Here is a 20,298-nt window from a genome sequence, read left to right as displayed (position 1 = left end):
AGTGTGTTCCTTTTACTTCTACAACATCCGCTAAAATAATATACATGTATCTATATAGTTTTATCATAATACAATACTCTTACAATATTAATAATATTTATTATTATAAATCCCTTGAAGTACATGTTTTCACTACAAAGTATTTTATATAGACTATTCTTTTTACATTTCCCAACCTATACTATTTCCCATACAATAATTGTAAAATTCTCATCATTTCTTAACCTTGACTTCACCTTTCAGTCACTATTACCCTGGTCATGTCATACTGTCAAAATAGTCAGTCCAGATACTTCATTAGTTTTAATTTTGTAGTCTTCCCACAAAGTTTGCTAAACCCAAAACCATTTCACTTTTTGTCCATTTCTGCACATACCATACTGCAGAATATTATACAATAACAGTCAGCATGGGTCTCTTCTGTCAGTCACTGCTATACTGTCTAAATCAGTAGCCTACCTCTCCTATGTCTTAAAACATAATTTATAAAACAATATCAAGATAAATATCATAACGTATCTTATAAAGCATCAATATCATACAGTCTTTAGCGAAAATGTCATACTCATTACATTACACCTCCCCACTTTTTTTTTTTTTTTCAAAAAATGATAAAACTATTTGTTTATAATGATTGAACATTTACTCAAAGTGGAACTCTACTCACAAAAATGTGATAAAATAAGGTTCATTAGCAAGAAAAATACATTCCACATTAATTATTATGCTACCATTTTACTGAAGCCCAGAACCTTTGAGCAGCAGTAGAATTTCAGGCTGTCAGCAGACTGGCCTCTAGATTTTAATCAGTGCAAAAAATAGAGCACAACTGAGCCTGTGTAGAGCAGGGTGGAACAGTGGATTTTAAATAGTATAGGCACTTATTTTTTACTGTGTTTCATAGCTACACCTGCAAAAGGGGTCAGCCTCAAGTAACCCAGCAAGAATTAATTTTCTGACCAAAGTTCCACTTTAAGGTGTTCACAATAATAATACTTATAACATATATAACATACAAAACAACAGTAAGTCTCTACATAGAAAGTATCACATATAATTAATTAGCATTGTCCATTACTGAAATACTTCCAATGTCTTTGTCTGCAACAGTCTCTTGTATGTATTCCACTTGCACTTATGTGAATAACATTCATGCTAATCTCATTCAGACTTTGACTACTATAGAAACTGAAAATGTCATTGTCACAAATGTGGATTTAAATGGACACTTGAATTGTGAATTTTTCCACTTCCTTTTATGATCTTTAACCACTTGAGCCCCGGACCATTATGCTGCCTAAGGACCAGAGGTCTTTTTCCAATTTGGCACTGCGTCACTTAAACTTTTAATTGCGCAGTCATGCAATGCTGTACCCAAACGAAATTTGCGTCCTTTTCTTCCCACAAATAGAGCTTTCTTTTGATGGTATTTGATCACCTCTGCAGTTTTTATTTCTTGCGCTATAAACGGAAAAAGACCGAAAATTTTGAAAAAAAATGATATTTTCTACTTTTTGTTATAAAAAAAATCCAATAAACTCAATTTTAGTCATACATTTAGGCCAAAATGTATTCGGCCACATGTCTTTGGTAAAAAAAATGTCAATAAGCGTATATTTATTGGTTTGCGCAAAAGTTATAGCGTCTACAAACTAGGGTACATTTTCTGGAATTTACACAGCTTTTAGTTTATGACTGCCTATGTCATTTCTTGAGGTGCTAAAATGGCAGGGCAGTACAAACCCCCCACAAATGACCCCATTTTGGAAAGTAGACACCCCAAGGAAATTGCTGAGAGGCATGTTGAACCCATTGAATATTTATTTTTTTTGTCCTAAGTGATTGAATAATGCCAAAAAAAAAAAAAAAATATATATACAAAAAGTTGTCACTAAATGATATATTGCTCACACAGGCCATGGGCGTATGTGGAATTGCACCCCAAAATACATTCAGCTGCTTCTCCTGAGTACGGGGATACCACATGTGTGGGACTTTTTGGGAGCTTAGCCGCGTACGGGGCCCCGAAAACCAATCACCGCCTTCAGGATTTCTAAGGGTGTAAATTTTTGATTTCACTCTTCACTGCCTATCACAGTTTCGGAGGCCATAAAATGCCCAGGTGGCACAAACCCCCCCCAAATGACCCCATTTTGGAAAGTAGACACCCCAAGCTATTTGCTGAGAGGCATATTGAGTCCATGGAATATTTTATATTTTGACACAAGTTGCGGGAATGTGACACTTTTTTTTTTTTTTGCACAAAGTTGTCACTAAATGATATATTGCTCACACAGGCCATGGGCATATGTGGAATTGCACCCCAAAATACATTTAGCTGCTTCTCCTGAGTATGGGGATACCACATGTGTGGGACTTTTTGGGAGCCTAGCCGCGTACGGGGCCCCGAAAACCAATCACCGCCTTCAGCGTTTTTAAGGGCGTGAATTTTTGATTTTACTCTTCACTGCCTATCACCGTTTCGGAGGCCATGGAATGCCCAGGTGGCACAAAACCCCCCCAAATGACCCAATTTTGGAAAGTAGACACCCCAAGCTATTTGCTGAGAGGCATGGTGAGTATTTTGCAGCTCTCATTTGTTTTTGAAAATGAAGAAAGACAAGAAAAAACATTTTTTTTTTCTTTTTTCAAATTTCAAAACTTTGTGACAAAAAGTGAGGTCTGCAAAATACTCACTATACCTCTCAGCAAATAGCTTGGGGTGTCTACTTTCCAAAATGGGGTCATTTGGGGGGGTTTTGTGCCACCTGGGCATTCCATGGCCTCCGAAACTGTGATAGGCAGTGAAGAGTGAAATCAAAAATTCACGCCCTTAGAAAGCCTGAAGGCGGTGCTTGGTTTTCGGGGTCCCGTACGCGGCTAGGCTCCCAAAAAGTCTCACACATGTGGTATCCCCGTACTCAGGAGAAGCAACAGAATGTATTTTGGGGTGTAATTTCACATTTTCTCTTTCCCGCAACTTGTGTCACAATATAAAATATTCCATGGACTCGACATGCCTCTCAGCAAATAGCTTGGGGTGTCTACTTTCCAAAATGGGGTCATTTGGGGGGGTTTTGAACTGTCCTGGCATTTTATGCACAACATTTAGAAGCTTATGTCACACATCACCCACTCTTCTAACCACTTGAAGACAAAGCCCTTTCTGACACTTATTGTTTACATGAAAAAGTTTTTTTTTTTTGCAAGAAAATTACTTTGAACCCCCAAACATTATATATTTTTTTAAAGCAAATGCCCTACAGATTAAAATGGTGGGTGTTTCATTTTTTTTTTCACACAGTATTTGCGCAGCGATTTTTCAAACGCATTTTTTGGGGAAAAAACACACTTTTTTAAATTTTAATGCACTAAAACACACTATAGTGCCCAAATGTTTGATGAAATAAAAAAGATGATCTTAGGCCGAGTACATGGATACCAAACATGACATGCTTTACAATTGCGCACAAACGTGCAGTGGCAACAAAATAAATACATTTTTAAAAGCCTTTAAAAGCCTTTACAGGTTACCACTTTAGATTTACAGAGGAGGTCTACTGCTAAAAATACTGCCCTCGATCTGACCTTCGCGGTGATACCTCACATGCATGGTGCAATTGCTGTTTACATTTGACGACAGACCGCCGCTTGCGTTCGCCTTAGCGCAAGAGCAGGGGGCGACAGGGGTGCTTTTTTTTTTTTTTTTTTTCTTTATTATTTTTTTGCTTTCTTATCTTATTTTTAAACTGTTCCTTTCATTTTTTTTTTTTTTTTATCATTTTTATTGTTATCTCGGGGAATGTAAATATCCCCTATGATAGCAATAGGTAGTGACAGGTACTCTTTTTTGAAAAAATTGGGATCTATTAGACCCTAGATCTCTCCTCTGCCCTCAAAGCATCTGACCACACCAAGATCGGTGTGATAAAATGCTTCCCCAATTTCCCAATGGCGCTATTTACATCTGGCGAAATCTAAGTCATAAAATGCTCGTAGCTTCCGGTTTCTTAGGCCATAGAGATGTTTGGAGCCACTCTGGTCTCTGATCAGCTCTATGGTCAGCTGGCTGAATCACCGGCTGCATTCCCAGGTTCCCTGTTGAGACAGGAGAGCCAGAGAAAAACACGGAAGACGGTGGGGGGGGCATTCCCTCCCACGGCTTGTAAAGGCAGTCTAGAGGCTAATTAGCCACTAGGATTGCTTTTACATGAAAGCCGACCGCTGGCTGAAAAGAATGATACCAAGATGATACCTAAACCTGCAGGCATCATTCTGGTATAACCACTCAAAGTCGTGAATGGCGTACCTGAAGACAAAAAAATGGTTAACAATAAAGCACAGTAAACGGTAAAGTATAAATAATTACATACCTGAAAAACAAACGTGATAAAACATAATAACGATAAAACATTGCAGAATAGAATACAGTAAAAAAAGAGCAGAACAATAGAGAGAGAGAATAGAGAGAGAGAACAATAAAACGACAACAATTTTTTTTTATTTTATATATATATTTTTTTTTTACACTTTTTTTGTAACTAACTTTTATAACGGTAAACGGTTCCAGGTTCGGGTCTCTCAAAATGCGATAGCATCTTGGGAGACCCTGTGAAAGTGTGCCCTAGTCTGTGGAATGCTGTACCCTACGCTAATACTCAACTAGTGCATGGTAGCATTCAAAACATTCACCAATGCAAAGACCAGGATTGTCAGGACAGGAGGGACAATAATAGTGGGTGTCACGCCTATATCCGCGCTTGCTGCAGACACGACATCTTTTTGGGGGGGTTCGTTTGGTAGGGGTACTCGGGAGGACATAAAGAAAATGCCTCTCATGCAGCCGACTGCATTTGGTTGGGGATGTGAATGGGGAAAGTACGGGCGCTGCAGAAGCGGTGGGTTCCCAATTAGGATTGGCGAATGCAGCAGGAAGGGCATTATGGGCACGACGGGTCTGTGTTTGTCTTTTTGGTGGCAGCGGGACACTACTTGTGCTTGCCACCTCACCAGCTTGAACTGCACTTATGGGACTCGCCACGTCACCAAGTGTTACTGCAGTGCTGGTTTGACTACAACCGGGGTGTACTAGGCCGCTGGTGCTTGCCAGTTCACCAAAACGCTACCAAAAAAACTGTTAGCGATCGCAGGGATCAGGCCTGACTCTGCGAATGCTGCAGTTATGCGTTTAGTGTTTTGTAAGTGACAGTGATCGATCGATACTGCACTTGGGTGGGCTGGGCCGGGCGGAGGGGCAAAACGCAGGTGCTAGCAGGTATCTGGGCTGATCCCGCTAACACTGCTTTTTGGGAACCCTAAACTGCTGGGGACACCAGTATAGATCTGATCGGATCAGAAATTGATCCGATCAGATACTATACCACTAAGGGAGGTGTACGGTGCGTGCGTGGGTGTTAGCGCTACTGGCGCTAACCTGATGCTGCCTGGGGCTGGTGCTTGCCAGTTCACCAAAATGCTACCAAAAAAACTGTTAGCGATCGCAGGGATCAGGCCTGACTCTGCGAACGCTGCAGTTATGCGTTTAGTGCCTTGTAAGTGACAGTGATCGATCGATACTGCACTTGGGCTGGGCCGGGCGGAGGGACAAAACGCAGGTGCTAGCAGGTATCTGGGCTGATCCCGCTAACGCTGCGTTTTTGGGAACCCTAAACTGCTGGGGACGCTAGTATAGATCTGATCGGATCAGATATTGATCCGTTCAGATACTATACCACTAAGGGAGGCGTATGCTGCGTGCGTGGGTGTTAGCGGTACTGACGCTGCCTGGGGCGACGCATATCACCGCCGGGCGATCAGGGGGCTAAACCTTTATTCGGTAATAAACGGCAGGTTCCCTGACACTATAAAAAATAAATGAACTAACCAGCGTCACCTGTAACGGTTATACGGTGATCAGTGGTGAAAGGGTTAACTAGGGGGCAATCAAGGGGTTAAAACATTTATTAGGTAGTATATGGGGGTCCCTGACGCTATAAAACGCTGACGGCGAACCTAAATATTTACCTCACTAACTAGCGTCACCAGCGACACTAATACAGCGATCAGAAAAATGATCGCTTAGTGACACTGGCGACAGGGGGTGATCAAGGGGTTAAAACTTTATTAGGGGGGGTTAGGGGGGTATCCTAGACCTAAAGGGGGGTAATACTCACTGTCCCAACACTGTAACTGTCACAAACTGACACCAATGCAGTAATCAGAAAAAAAAACTGCTGGTGTCAGTTTGTGACAGGGAGGGGGGGGTGATTTGGGGGGATCGGGGGGCGATCGGGGGGGGATCGGGGTGTTTTGTGTGCCTGGCATGTTCTACTGTGTTGTGTAGTGTTGGTGCACTCACAGTTCAGTCTTCTCTCCTCGGCGCTGCAACGGAATACTGAGCCGAGGAGAGATGACATCATTTCCTTTGCTGCTGTTTAGCATACAGCAGCAAAGGAAGTGATCTGATTGGCCGGCGGCGATCGCGAGGGGGGCCACGAACGGATGGCCTCCCCCTCACCTCCGATCGCCGGGGGACCAAACGGGACCGCCTCGGGCGGCGGGGGGGTCCGATCGGACCCCACCCGCGGGAGGCAAATCACGTACATGTACGTGATTTTGCCTGCCCGTGCCGCCTTGCCGACGTAAATCGACGTGAGGCGGTCCTTAAGTGGTTAATGTACTTGCAGTCATCAAGAGTTACTGACATACATTCCTTTAGTGGTTTTGACTGGAACAAGAGATCGCATCTAAAACAAGGATCTGTTTAGAAACAAAACTACAACAATTTGGTTAATTATTTTAAACACATGAACATTTTATCTTCCATTGTACAGCATGAAGTCTAAGCAACTATCATTTGCCTCTAGAACTCCTAAACTTAGTGACAAATCTATCCAAAGTTTCATATGGCCCAGCAAATTGTATTTAATTTGGTCTACAACAGCCCATACAACCTATCCACCAATAAATATGAGTGTGGACACAAGGTTCTATTGTCTATGCCAAGCATAGAGCAAAAATGGAACTGATTTTTCATAAAAATAGGTACAATTATCTGATATCAGTGCTGTATACACTCCAATCCTGGGAAAAATTTCCCACATCAGACACTTAGCTGTTGTCTCATACATTTGCATGACCATATGAAAAACTGTGATTTACTTTAAAAAGGAGCAGACATTTATTAAAGTATATCTATATCTACAGCTTTGTTCTTTCATTGCAATAAAGTCTATATACAGGCACACAAAATAGACTTTGAAGAACTACATTTTGTGAAGCTACATTGTGATTGATTATAATTAAAAGGAAATCAAAATAAAATTACATTGTGATTGTTCATAATTAAAAAGAAATCAAAATAAAATTACATGGTCACTTGCACAGTCTGTTAAATCTAAAGAGGTCAAGAAAATGTGCATTACTATGTCCCTTCCTTAAGAATAATTATATACAAATTTTATTGTTAATTAGATCATATTAATGCAGAGTGACCCTAATCAAAAAAAACTGACTTTGCCACCTGTAGTAGCATAACTAGGAACTTGAATAATAAAAAATCAAAAGGAGTGAAATTTTACAAAGTATAACTTTACATATGAAAACGTGCTGGCTGCTCCTGGAATAAAGAAACAAATTATTTATTTAAGCAAACTAATAATCAACCTGATGATTACTAAATATTGTAATCAGGTAGGACAAAATAAGTTATAGCCAATACCAATAAGGGACCTTGCTCACCAGAGCTTAGAAGCTAAGATTAACAATTAAGAGTCTAATTATCTAATTCACCCCCCTGTATGTGCTAGATATAGCACATATAATAGGATGGTAGCACTGTTGTTACCATGCATCACTCTTCACTATTCGTTTTAGAAAATAAGAAACAAAAATAAATTTGGAGTTCCCTTGTACCAAATAAATAAATCCCATTACTATCTTTGTGATTACTACTAAGTAGGCAAATATATAAAGATGACAGTATACATAATACTGTACAATAAGATAGGGACATGACAAAATAAACAACAAAAGCTACAAGGGAGAATAAGCACCCTACTTACAAGAGTGATACACTAAAAATAAAATGCACCTTTCACTACTACAGTCCATAATATAAAAGACAGAATACCTATTATAACCTACAGTTTATATTCTAATAAAAATCAACAAATGTTTAAGAATAAGAACGTATTCTGAGATTTTATTTTATTTATTTATTTATTTTTATGGTCAGCTCATCCAGTTTCTGTCTAAAGGCACCAGACATAACTCCCCTAAACGTGCCTCTTTCATCTTAGTACAGAATGATTTAATGTTTTTTTTTTTTTCTTTTTTCACATACGTGCAGACAGCTATTTCTAAAATGGTGGCTAAACTTTCTACGCTCATACTGAAAGAAATACATTATCTTGTCTAACATAAAAAAACCTACAACTGTAAAATCTTTTTAAGCATGACATGAATTACATTAGCAGCATTGAATTTATCTACAGATATTTTCCTTCTAGAAGCAGTATGCTGGATACAAAAAAATATGGGTGAACTTTGTGTCGTAAATTACTTAAAACAAACAACTTTCTTTTTTCTACAGTTTAAATAACTTCTAACTCCCTCAGCTCATTCATGGTGCTGACTAGCTGAGGTACATATTCAAAAGAATATAAAAAAAGATTAATGATTCGTGCCTTCTACACACACACTCACTCATTGCCAATAACATTTAGAACTTTGACGCTAAAGTCAATCAGTCACCATAGATGTATCAATCCCTAGCCTCTCAACGAAAGACACATACAATCAATCACATAGGGATTCATTTTACATCTCATACAAATAAAAACACACACACACATTTAACTCATATAAATATAAATTCTCCTAACAAATACTAATAACACGTGTCACAAAATCAAAGGTATGACACAGAAAGTTCTAATTGTATTTGTATGGAAGATCCATACCATTTCCATATTCGTCATACACTATGCAGAATTCAGCATCAGTTGCATACTTCTTACAATTTACTCATAGAACTAACACACAGAGTCCTTTCATACCAACGTTTTTACAACCACTACAGACTTATTCTAACCTAATTTGGGAGATGATCAGTCTCCCTCACACATACAATATTCCCTAACAGTCTACAAAGATTACAAAAAAATTAACTTACATTTGTGAACATTCATTAACAAAATGTCATTATCTTCTGTTTTCTATATAGCAATACAGTCACTCCACCTAGCAAAGTATGCATACACATGAACACAAATTCCTGACTATATATAAATATACAAATATTCACAGAATTATTAAAACTGACAGGTTAGTTAGTAATTACTTATGGACAGCAGTGCTCAGAGTAAAGCCAATAGGCACCGTACGCGCATACGTCTCCTTACCAAAACGCTTGTCTCAAGACACGAAAAACCGCCAAGCCCTGCTTGCCACGGCGATCAGGAATGTCTCAACCTGATCTTAACTCAGTTAGTACACAGACCGTTACAACAGATACATATAAACACATACACTTATAGCACAAAGACGATACATACCTTTTAACTTTGTTAACAAATGGAGCTCCAAAACCTTTACCTCATTTACCTGTCAGGACTTACCTCTCCTGACATGTCTAAACTCATGAGTATTATTTTACACCACAATTTTAATGTTCAATATTATACGAAACAAAGGTACCTTTTTCTACTAGTAGCTACATATCAGTACTGTTTTTGTTTTTAACTTAGGCTTTCCAGGGGTCTGATAACCCCAAAGCCTCCTCCAGATTGATTGCCAATCCAGGATACCAACATGCATGTAAATTTAGGCAACTCAAGAACCTCTTCCAAACTGGAGTAACCAGTCTAGGATACCAATTCTTCTAGAACTCTTGTAGGGCTAGCATACCAATCAAAAGTAAGTCTAGACCGATTTACTAGTCTAGGATATCAACATGCATGTTAAAGGTAGGTTCTCCAGGGGTCAAAACATTTACCCCAGAACCTCATCCAGACCTCTTGTAGGTCTAGGATACCAATCAAAATAAACCTCTTCTAGACCGATTTACTCAGTCTAGGATACCAACATGCATGTTAAAGGTAGGTTCTCCAGGGGTCAAAACATTTACCCCAAAACCTCATCCAGACCTCTTGTAGGTCTAGGATACCAATCAAAATAACCTCTTCTAGACTGATTTATTCAGTCTAGGATACCAACATGCATGTTAAAGGTAGGTTCTCCAGGGGTCAAAACATTTACCCCAAAACCTCGTCCAGACCTTTTGTAGGTCTAGGATACCAATCAAAATATACCTCTTCTAGACTGATTTATTCAGTCTAGGATACCAACATGCATGTTAAAGGTAGGTTCTCCAGGGGTCAAAACATTTACCCCAAAACCTCGTCCAGACCTTTTGTAGGTCTAGGATACCAATCAAAATATACCTCTTCTAGACTGATTTATTCAGTCTAGGATACCAACATGCATGTTAAAGGTAGGTTCACACAGAGAGTAGCTAGCCTTCTACAGGGGTACCCCTTTGGAAAAATTTTTCTTTTTTTTTTTTTTACCCAAGGTATCTCATCCTGTACAATACATTTTAAGGCATTTACAGTTGAGAAAACCCAACCTACCATCACAAAGATCTGCCTGGTGGACAGCGATACCCCAACAACAACCACCTGCCCCTCCTAGCGCTAGCAAAACACGGCACAACACAATGCAGAACTAATAATAGGTGTCTGCTAACCTGATTTATTGCGCAATATTGTGTTGATCTCAGTGCCTCGCCAGCATGGAGTTAGGCAAGATCGGAGTTGAGGTTATGCTGTCCCCGTACGGGCCACCAAATGAAGTGGAATAGTAAAGTATCGAACCAGGCAGAACTTCAGCAATGCAGGTTTATTAACAGCTGATAACATACAGGTGTATGTTCAAAGTATTACAAGATACAGATCTAATTTATACAGTTTCTTACAATGCAAGCATATTAGATATAAATATTCTTATCCTCTAACCAAATTTAAACAATTGTGAATTGTTCTCACCTTGAACCAGAATGGGTCTTTTCTGCCAATTCTTGGGAACCTCTCACCTGATAGGGACCAGCCGATCTGCCGGTGGTCTGGTCCCCTCACAGAGTTCTGGGTTCCAGCTCGACCAAGTTCTTGAGGGAAATTCACCTGAGACCACATTCTGAAACAAGTTAAGAAGTCTTCTCTGACTCGTACGAGGAGACAAGTTATGAACAGATACTTGCCCATTGGTTCTGACCTCTATGACCCGTGCAATAGGGCAGCATACACAGAGTTCAGCCTTATGAGCTCTTATCTGACTTGTCTGTCTAACAATTGCAGAGCTTGCATTTATATACCATTTTACAAGTCTTATCTCAACTATCTCTCTTACATATGATTGGTCGCTAAGATCTACGTCAAAGTAACCAACCATAAATCTGACATCTGTTCTACAACCAGATAAACGTAATTATTCCCAAAATTCCTATATGTTTATTAAAGTGATTTATAACTGTTTTTGTCCAATTAAAAACACCTGTATAGAGACAGTCTGGCACCCAGCTGTGTTATCAAACTCTCCTTATCTTCATAAGATTTAACTAAGTTCAAGAATGACAGATTTATGACATTTGGGAAAATGAACTTTCAATAACCCCACCAGATGTGTTATATGTCTCACTATATGTATGTATTTTAACAGTTTTAATGAGGGCACACGCAGACCTTTGTTTGACCTTGTCAAACTTAATTTAATGTACTGTACATAACTTTAATTATTTCTAAACCACCTGTTTTCATATCTTTATCTGTCTGATTTATATGCATTTCAGACTTCAGACAATTCTATATTACTTGAATCTATCCTAATGAACTTTCACACAGTAGACTATCTTAATACATTTTCGAGAACACCTGTGTACAAGTACTTGTCATAAAGCAGAGGTCATTTAAAGTTCAACACTTAAAAATGAAGACTTTCTAAATCTATGGAAAACACAGTATACATTATTAAAGATTAATAATTGTTGCTTTACTTATTGAATAATAATATTGATAAAACCACTACTATATAATAATAATAATAATAATAATAATAATCAATAAAATATATGCAAATCAATATGACTAATATGAAATACATTGGCTAATATGAGATTCTACAACAATAGGCATCACACGTAAAATATTGGACTCTATGCTTATGGACTTCAATTCCACAAGACTTACCCACGAGATTTTAACCACCTTCCTGGCAGAAGCATCTGCCATAATCAATTCAAGACCACTTGTTCTAGTGTCCAGCGATCCAGAGACCCCTGTCCTTACCCCAGCTACCCTTCTTACCCAGAATCTTGGGTCTGTTCCTGTTCCACCTGGAAACTTTAAAGCAGGAAATCTGTGCTATAACCAGTGGAAGCGAGTTCAACACCTCGCCAACTGCTTCTGGAATCATTGGAAGATGGAGTATCTTTCTACTCTACAAGGACGTAGGAAATTGCAACGCCTGAACCCTAACATACAAGTTGGAGATCTTGTTCTGCTTAAGGACCAGCAAGCTGAAAGAATCAAATGGCCCATGGGACTTATTGTAAAGAGCGTTCCTAGTGATGAAGGTAAGGTACGTAAGGTGGAGGTGAAGGTGATAGGGTTGAAATAATGACTTAGAGTTCCACTTTAATTGTTTCTGTTTTTTCTTACCTGTGTACGTATCAATTGTTCTATTTAAATTGTTTGTGCTCCTTTCTTACCTGTGTACGTATCAATTGTTCTATTTAAATTGTTTGTGCTCCTTTCTTACCTGTGGGGCAGCACAGTGGCGCAGTGGGTAGCACTCTCGCCTAGCAGTAAGAAGGGTCGCTGGTTCGAATCCCGACCACGACACTACCTGCCTGGAGTTTGCATGTTCTCCCTGTGTCTGAGTGGGTTTCCTCCGGGTACTCCGGTTTCCTCCCACACTCCAAAGACATGCTGGTAGGTTAATTGGATCCTGTCTAAATCGGCCCTAGTATAGGTATGAATGTGAGTTAGGGACCTTAGATTGTAAGCTCCTTGAGGGTATAGGGACTGATGTGAATGTATAATATATATATGTAAAGCGCTGCGTAAATTGACGGCGCTATATAAGTACCTGAAATAAATAAATAAATAAATAAATACCTGTGTACGTATCAATTGTTCTATCAATCTGTATCTAGATGGAATTTGGAACTGCTGAATAATCATTACATGTTCGCTGATGAGAAACTCTTTGTACCTTAACCTCATTTGGTAATGCCGATAAGATTACTGCTTTTGGAACTGCCTATAAAAGAAGTAAAGGGAGCAGTCCTTTTTTTTTTTGCTCAGAACTGTGATACAGACATACCTGACCCCGTGTCATTATTCTTATAGAAGCAATAATTTGGCAAAGCAATATAAACTTAAGCAACTTGTTTAAAAGTTGAACCTAACATTTTGACGCTCGGAACAGGGACTCACCGATGATACTACAAGAGGTGGACGAACGCGGCTGACGGAACAAAAAGGAATAGGCATTCTGGGAATCACAGATCAAAAAACCTGCGCAGGTAAGAAAAAGCTTTATTTTTCTTATATTCTGTGGTCCCCTGATTTGTGCCTATCCGTTCTGTCAGTTACGGTTCTCCTGGTTTTAAAACACCAGCCTCTGTAGTGGTGAGTCTAGAATTACTGGATATTTTAGTTTATATTGCTGGAATTATTTGTTTGTTTTGTCTGTCTTGTCTGTCTTGTCTGTCTTGTTGAGAAAGTGAATGAGCCTTGTCAAGGATGGTATGAGTTAGAAGGGGATTGCCGAACTAAGCAACGGAATGCGCCTTACCTCACACGATTGGGAACCTGAGGGCTTGTGAGCTTGGGGGTCTGACGCTTATGCTTAACCTCACATCTAACTCATAAACCATAGACGGGTTGAGAGTATAAGCCCTGTCTGCTCCATAAAGCAGGGATAAGAGTGTATGAGAGATATTCCCAGATACGGGGAGGGAATAAGGTCTCAAAGTCCCGAGATCTAATCGGATACCTGGCCACTTAAAGGAATGCTTGTATATGTTGTAGCCGCATTTTTGTATATGTTGTAGCCGCATTCTGGTTTGTTATTGGGCTAGCATATAAAGTAATTATTTATTATTGGGCTAGCATATAAAGTAATTCGGTTTCAGAAATCTCATTCCGGAGAGGTTTCTAGAATTCTAGCACCCTAGGAGGAAGGCAACGAGGAACTAGTGTAACTTAGCTGGTTTGCTATTGGGCTAGCATATAAAGTAATTATTCATTCTTGTATATGTTGTAGCCGCATTATATTGTACACTAAGTGTCCCACACGCTACCTAGGCAGGACTGTTAGAATGGGCCAGAGGAACACAAAACCCCGTCAGGGAATTGTGGCGCACTATACGGTGCCACAGATAATTAAGAACATTTATGGGAAAACCGAAGCACAGGACTTAAAGGATGTCCTTCGTAAATTTAAGGTGAAAGGAGCAGCGGGCTTAGACCCGGATGTATGGAGTGAAATAAAAAGGGACAGACAAGGAGAGGTGTTAGAGAAGCAATGGATGCGTCAGGTTCAATGCTTAATTAAGGTCTCAAATAGAGCGAAAGAAGAAGGGTGGAAGTATAATCCAGATTGTGATGGTTGGGATATGAAAGATAGAAGAACAAAAAAAAATGTCGAGGCTCCCAGCTCAGCCATCCCACCCCCATACACTGACGTAGAACGCAAACCACACAAGATATATCCGGTACTTGAGGGGAGAGGATGGGTTTGTCAGGATTGTGGAGCACAAAACCCAGAATGGGCAGTAGAATGTGTGCATTGTGGGGCACAAAAACCTCATCCAGAAACTGTAGCTCCCATACGCACTGATACACGCATTGTTCAGGTAAACAATCCAGAATTTGGACAAGCAGCCCATCCAAATGCCCCGCCTACTGTCACTCGTAGAATGCAAATAAGGACTTGGGCACCATGGTCGGCAGACACCCTTATGGCATTAATACAGAGCGCCCCAGACCCGGTAGCAAAGCCAGCTGCTTTTTGTAGATTTGTGACACAGTTAATGAATACACATGAAGCGACCTGGCAGGATGGGGAGGATCTATGCAGACACAAAATGACTCTGACCCTGTTTAACCAGTTTATGACAGAAATAGGTCCACACAGACCTGCAGGACAAGTTGATGGGGATGGCAATTTAGAGACAGGACATGTCAGACATATAGACTCAAGGGCCCCTTTTATTGCTAGATTAGAAGCTTTTTGTCAGGCAAAACAACAGGAGAGGGGGTCCATATCACCCATGAAGCAAATGCCAGGACAGACTGTATCGGAATTTTACTTATCTATGGAAAGTATGATGGCAGATGAGGGATTGGACTTGGCCCTGCCAGTCACAATCCGAGCCTTCAATAGACAATTTATGGAGGGATTAATTCCACAGATAAGTGAGAGACTGAAAGCCTGCACACCAGAGTGGAGGGCAACTAGAGATAGAGGGACGTTGTTACAAAAAGCGCAAGGCATAGAGGCGGACTTAGCAGAAACCAAAGGGAGGAAATCTCATGCTATCAACGCACTCGGGGGTCCCCAAGAGCAAGGTAGAGGTTCCTTTCGCAAACCCCTTACCTGTCACTACTGTAACAAGATTGGTCACATCAGACGCAACTGTAAGAAAAGAATAAGGGATGAAGGAGAGGAAGGTGTTGATTCTCCAGTTAATCAGAGAAGGAACCAGCCCAGGGACAACAAAAATAGTCATATCAGGCAGCAGGGAGATGGTCCACGGGCATGACTCACCCCGGTTTTAGAAAAATCCAAAACAACAATGCTTAAGACAAATATAACGGTTGGTAATAAGAAAATCTCTTGTTTAGTCGATACAGGAGCTTCACGCTCGTTACTTTCTGACTCTGAACTACTCCCTGGCCAAAAATCACCTGACACTTTACTAATAACTGGATATGATGGCATTTTAGCCGACGCCCCGCTTACAAAACCTCTGAAAGTTAAAGTAGGAAACCACATGTTCCTTTCACGCTTTCTGGTATCCAGAGGAGCCCCCACTAATTTGTTAGGAGCTGACATTTTGCAGAAAATAGGAGCTAACATTACCTATCACCCAGATGGCACTGTCACCTTAGCTATAGGGGATAATCAAGAACACATGGAGATGTGTAACCTGATACAATACCTAGAGGAGGAATCGGAATTGTCCGGCACACCTCCTTCAGACTTAGATCAGATTTTGTCGTCCCTTCCAGGAGAACTATGGGAAAAACATCCAGCTGATGTTGGACTTTTGCCCATACCTCCGGTTACCCTACAGCTGATTCCAGGAGCAGTGCTTCCCCAACAAAAGCAGTATCCACTTAGTGCACCCCAAGAGACGGCCATAGAAATGCAGGTCCAATCCTTCTTAAAAAGTGGAGTTCTAAAAGAGGTAAAATTACCGGCAAACACTCCCTTGTACCTGGTTAAAAAGAAATCAGTAGCCGGTAGTCCGGTTAAGTATAGAATGGTCCAAGACCTTAGAGCGGTCAACAAAATACTAGCCCCGATGACACCTTTAGTACCCAATCCACATACATTACTGTCACAAATACCATCAACCAGTATGTACTTTACGGTTATAGATTTAGCGAATGCTTTCTTTTCCGTCCCGCTTGCTGAAGAATGCCAACTTTGGTTCGCATTTTCAATAAAAAATCGGCAACTAACCTGGACACGCCTACCTCAGGGTATGGCGCATTCACCTACCTTGTATTCGCAAGCATTGCAAACGGTGTTGGGAGAATGGGTACCACCAGATTCCTGTGTATTGTTACAATATGTGGATGATTTATTGTTATGCTGCCCTGACAAAGAAACTTGTTTGGCCACCACCCTTAATTTGTTGCGATTTTTGGCAGAAAAAGGTTGCAAGGTTAATAAGAAAAAGTTACAAGTGTGTCAGGAAAAAGTTATCTTTTTGGGACATTGTATATCACAGGGTACGAGACATCTCACTGAGGAGAGGGTTCAAGTGATAAAGGGAATGTTACCCCCACGGAATTTCAAACAATTGCGTATGTTTCTAGGTATCGTGTCATATTGTAGACAGTGGATACCACATGCTAGCGCTTTGATGCAGCCATTATACGATTGTTTGAAAATTGTACCGTATGTGCTTACAGAAGTAGCTTATGAGTCGTTTATCACTTTGAAAAAGTTGTTGATTTCTGCCCCGGCTATTGGTATACCAGATTACACCAAGATATTTAATCTGTACATTGCTGAGATCACTGGACACGCCACAGGTGTTCTGACACAGGCACATGTAAAACAAAGACCAGTCGCTTACTTTTCAGCAGCATTAGATCCAGTATCTAGAGGTTCACCGTCTTGTGTACGGGCGGTAGCTGCAGTGTCAATTATCATAGATAAGTCATCAGAGATTGTTCTAGACAATCCAGTCGTAGTGCATACCACACATGACATACATGCAATCTTGTCTCAGGTACAGCCCAAACACATTTCAATGGCTAGGCAATTAAGATTACAGCGTACTTTACTCTTACCTCCAAATGTTACTTTTCAGCGCTGTACAACCTTAAATTTGGCCACCTTTTTGCCTCTTCAGTCACCAGATTTGGCAAGGGGGAATGATAGTACTAATAGTACTAGTGAGAAAAGAAATGAGGACACTGACACTCTTTTGTTTAAAGAAGTAGATCAGCACGATTGTTTTCAGCTCATGGAACAGGAGACAATGGGATTCCCACATGTTACAGATACACCGATTTTAAATGCTGAGCACACCTTGTATATAGATGGTAGTAGGTTTGCTGATGACAAGGGTAAATATCACACAGGGTATGCTGTAGTGACTGATACGCAGGTAATTGAAGCACAGGCCTTACCAGCCCACATGTCAGCACAGGAAGCAGAATTAAAAGCTTTAGAACAAGCCCTAGAATACTTAAAAGAACAAGAAGGGAATATTTACACTGACTCTGCCTACGCTTATGGTGTAGCGCACGATTATGGCCACATATGGAGGGCTAGAGGTTATCTGACAGCAGCAGGTACACCTGTAAAACATGGAGAAGGGATTAAGAGAGTCCTGAACAATCTTCAAAAGGTTAAACGAGTAGCCATTATGAAGATAGCGGCACACACGAGCGCAAAAACAATTGAGGCAAAAGGAAATGCATTTGCAGATTTGACTGCAAAACAGGCAGCTCTAGGGGAAGGAAGCCCTGAGACCTTAGCAGCGGTAGAGGTGAGTATCCCAGAACCAACATGGCAGCAGCTGAGTAAATTACAGGAGCAAGCAGGGGAGAGCGAGAAAGATAAGTGGGTCAGGATGGGAGCAGCACCAGACCTTGACAATGTATGGAGGGAAGGAGGCAAAATATGCCTGCCTGCCTCTCTGTACCCAGAAATGGCAGCGGCAGTTCACCTACCCACACACGTCAGTTCCAATTCCATGTATAGGATTGTGAACCAAGGATGGCTCGCCCCTGGATTCAGTAGCACTGCAAGAAACTACTGTGCAGCCTGCCAAATCTGTCTCCTGAATAACCCAGGACAGAAAGTGAAAACCCCACGAAAACACCAGGTCCGGGCCCAATACCCCTTCCAGAGACTGCAAATTGATTACATACAAATGCCTAAGAGCGGCCCCTTTGAATTTGTCCTCATGTGTATCGATTTATTCTCAGGTTGGCCCGAAAGTTATCCAGTAAAATCAGCTACAGCTAAAGCCACAGCTAAGAAACTGATCACTGAGTTAATACCTAGGTTTGGTCTTCCTGAAACCATAGAATCAGATAGGGGGACACACTTTACAGGAGAAATCATGCAGAATGTGATGACCATGTTAGGGGTTCAACAAAGTTTTCACACCCCTTACCACCCACAGAGTTCAGGATCAGTGGAGAGAGTAAATGGGACAATAAAGTTAAAAATACAAAAAGCCATGCAAGAGTTAAACAAGCCTTGGTCAGAATGCCTGCCTTTGGCTTTGTTCTCTATAAGGTACACTCCAACAGGAAAGACAGGATTATCCCCATATGAGATACTTTTTGGGAATGCACCTAGATTGGGTTTATACTTTCCACAGAGTATGCCATTGCAATGTGATAGTTTGACTGCATATGTGATACAATTACAACAACGTCTAACTAAGATCCACAAAAGTGTGTATTCTTCTCTTCCAGACCCTAATTCAATAACAGGTACACATACTCTGCTACCAGGGTATTATGTATATGTGAAGAAACACACCAGAAAGACATTGGAACCCAGGTTTGAAGGTCCTTACCAAGTACTCTTGACCACAGCCACCTCAGTAAAGCTGGAAGGAAAACCTACCTGGATACACGCATCACATTGCAAGAAACAACCCGAGAAAACAACATGATGAAATATCTACTTACAGATTTTTTGTTGAAGATTGTTGTTTTACAAATATATGCATGGACTCCTGGTATTAATGTACTTGAAGTAGAGGAAACAACAACTTTCGAATGGGCTATAGATGATCCTAAAGTAGCAAATTATTATTGACAAAGGTAGACTAGTACATCTTTCCTCACAGATACAACAGGATACTGCACCACATTGGTGGCATATATTTAGTGGAATGTCTTCTACAGCAACCAATACCTTTCACTGGTTGTTAAGTCCAATGGTAATTATTATTCTAATATTAATATCACTTACAATCACGAATATATGTTTATACAGGAAAATAAATAGGAAAATTAGGAGAATAGACAGGGTATACTGATAAGTGTGTATTGACATCACCCTACTCCTATAAAACTCCTCTTCTTGAATTTTAAGATGTTGGTAATACCTAGGGGGATGGGTTCTACCCCTCTGACAACTCACGGTCAGGGAAAGGACTCTGGGGAAAAACTGACTAGAACTTATTCATGAGGACCCAGGGGGAAGGAGAGGATGATGTCAAAGGGGGAAATTGATAGGGTTGAAATAATGACTTAGAGTTCCACTTTAATTGTTTCTGTTTTTTCTTACCTGTGTACGTATCAATTGTTCTATTTAAATTGTTTGTGCTCCTTTCTTACCTGTGTACGTATCAATTGTTCTATTTAAATTGTTTGTGCTCCTTTCTTACCTGTGTACGTATCAATTGTTCTATCAATCTGTATCTAGATGGAATTTGGAACTGCTGAATAATCATTACATGTTCGCTGATGAGAAACTCTTTGTACCTTAACCTCATTTGGTAATGCCGATAAGATTACTGCTTTT

Source organism: Aquarana catesbeiana, linkage group LG06 (genome assembly GCF_042186555.1).
Source record: "Aquarana catesbeiana isolate 2022-GZ linkage group LG06, ASM4218655v1, whole genome shotgun sequence".
NCBI lineage: Eukaryota > Metazoa > Chordata > Amphibia > Anura > Ranidae > Aquarana > Aquarana catesbeiana.
Note: the sequence above shows the minus strand (reverse complement) of the source record.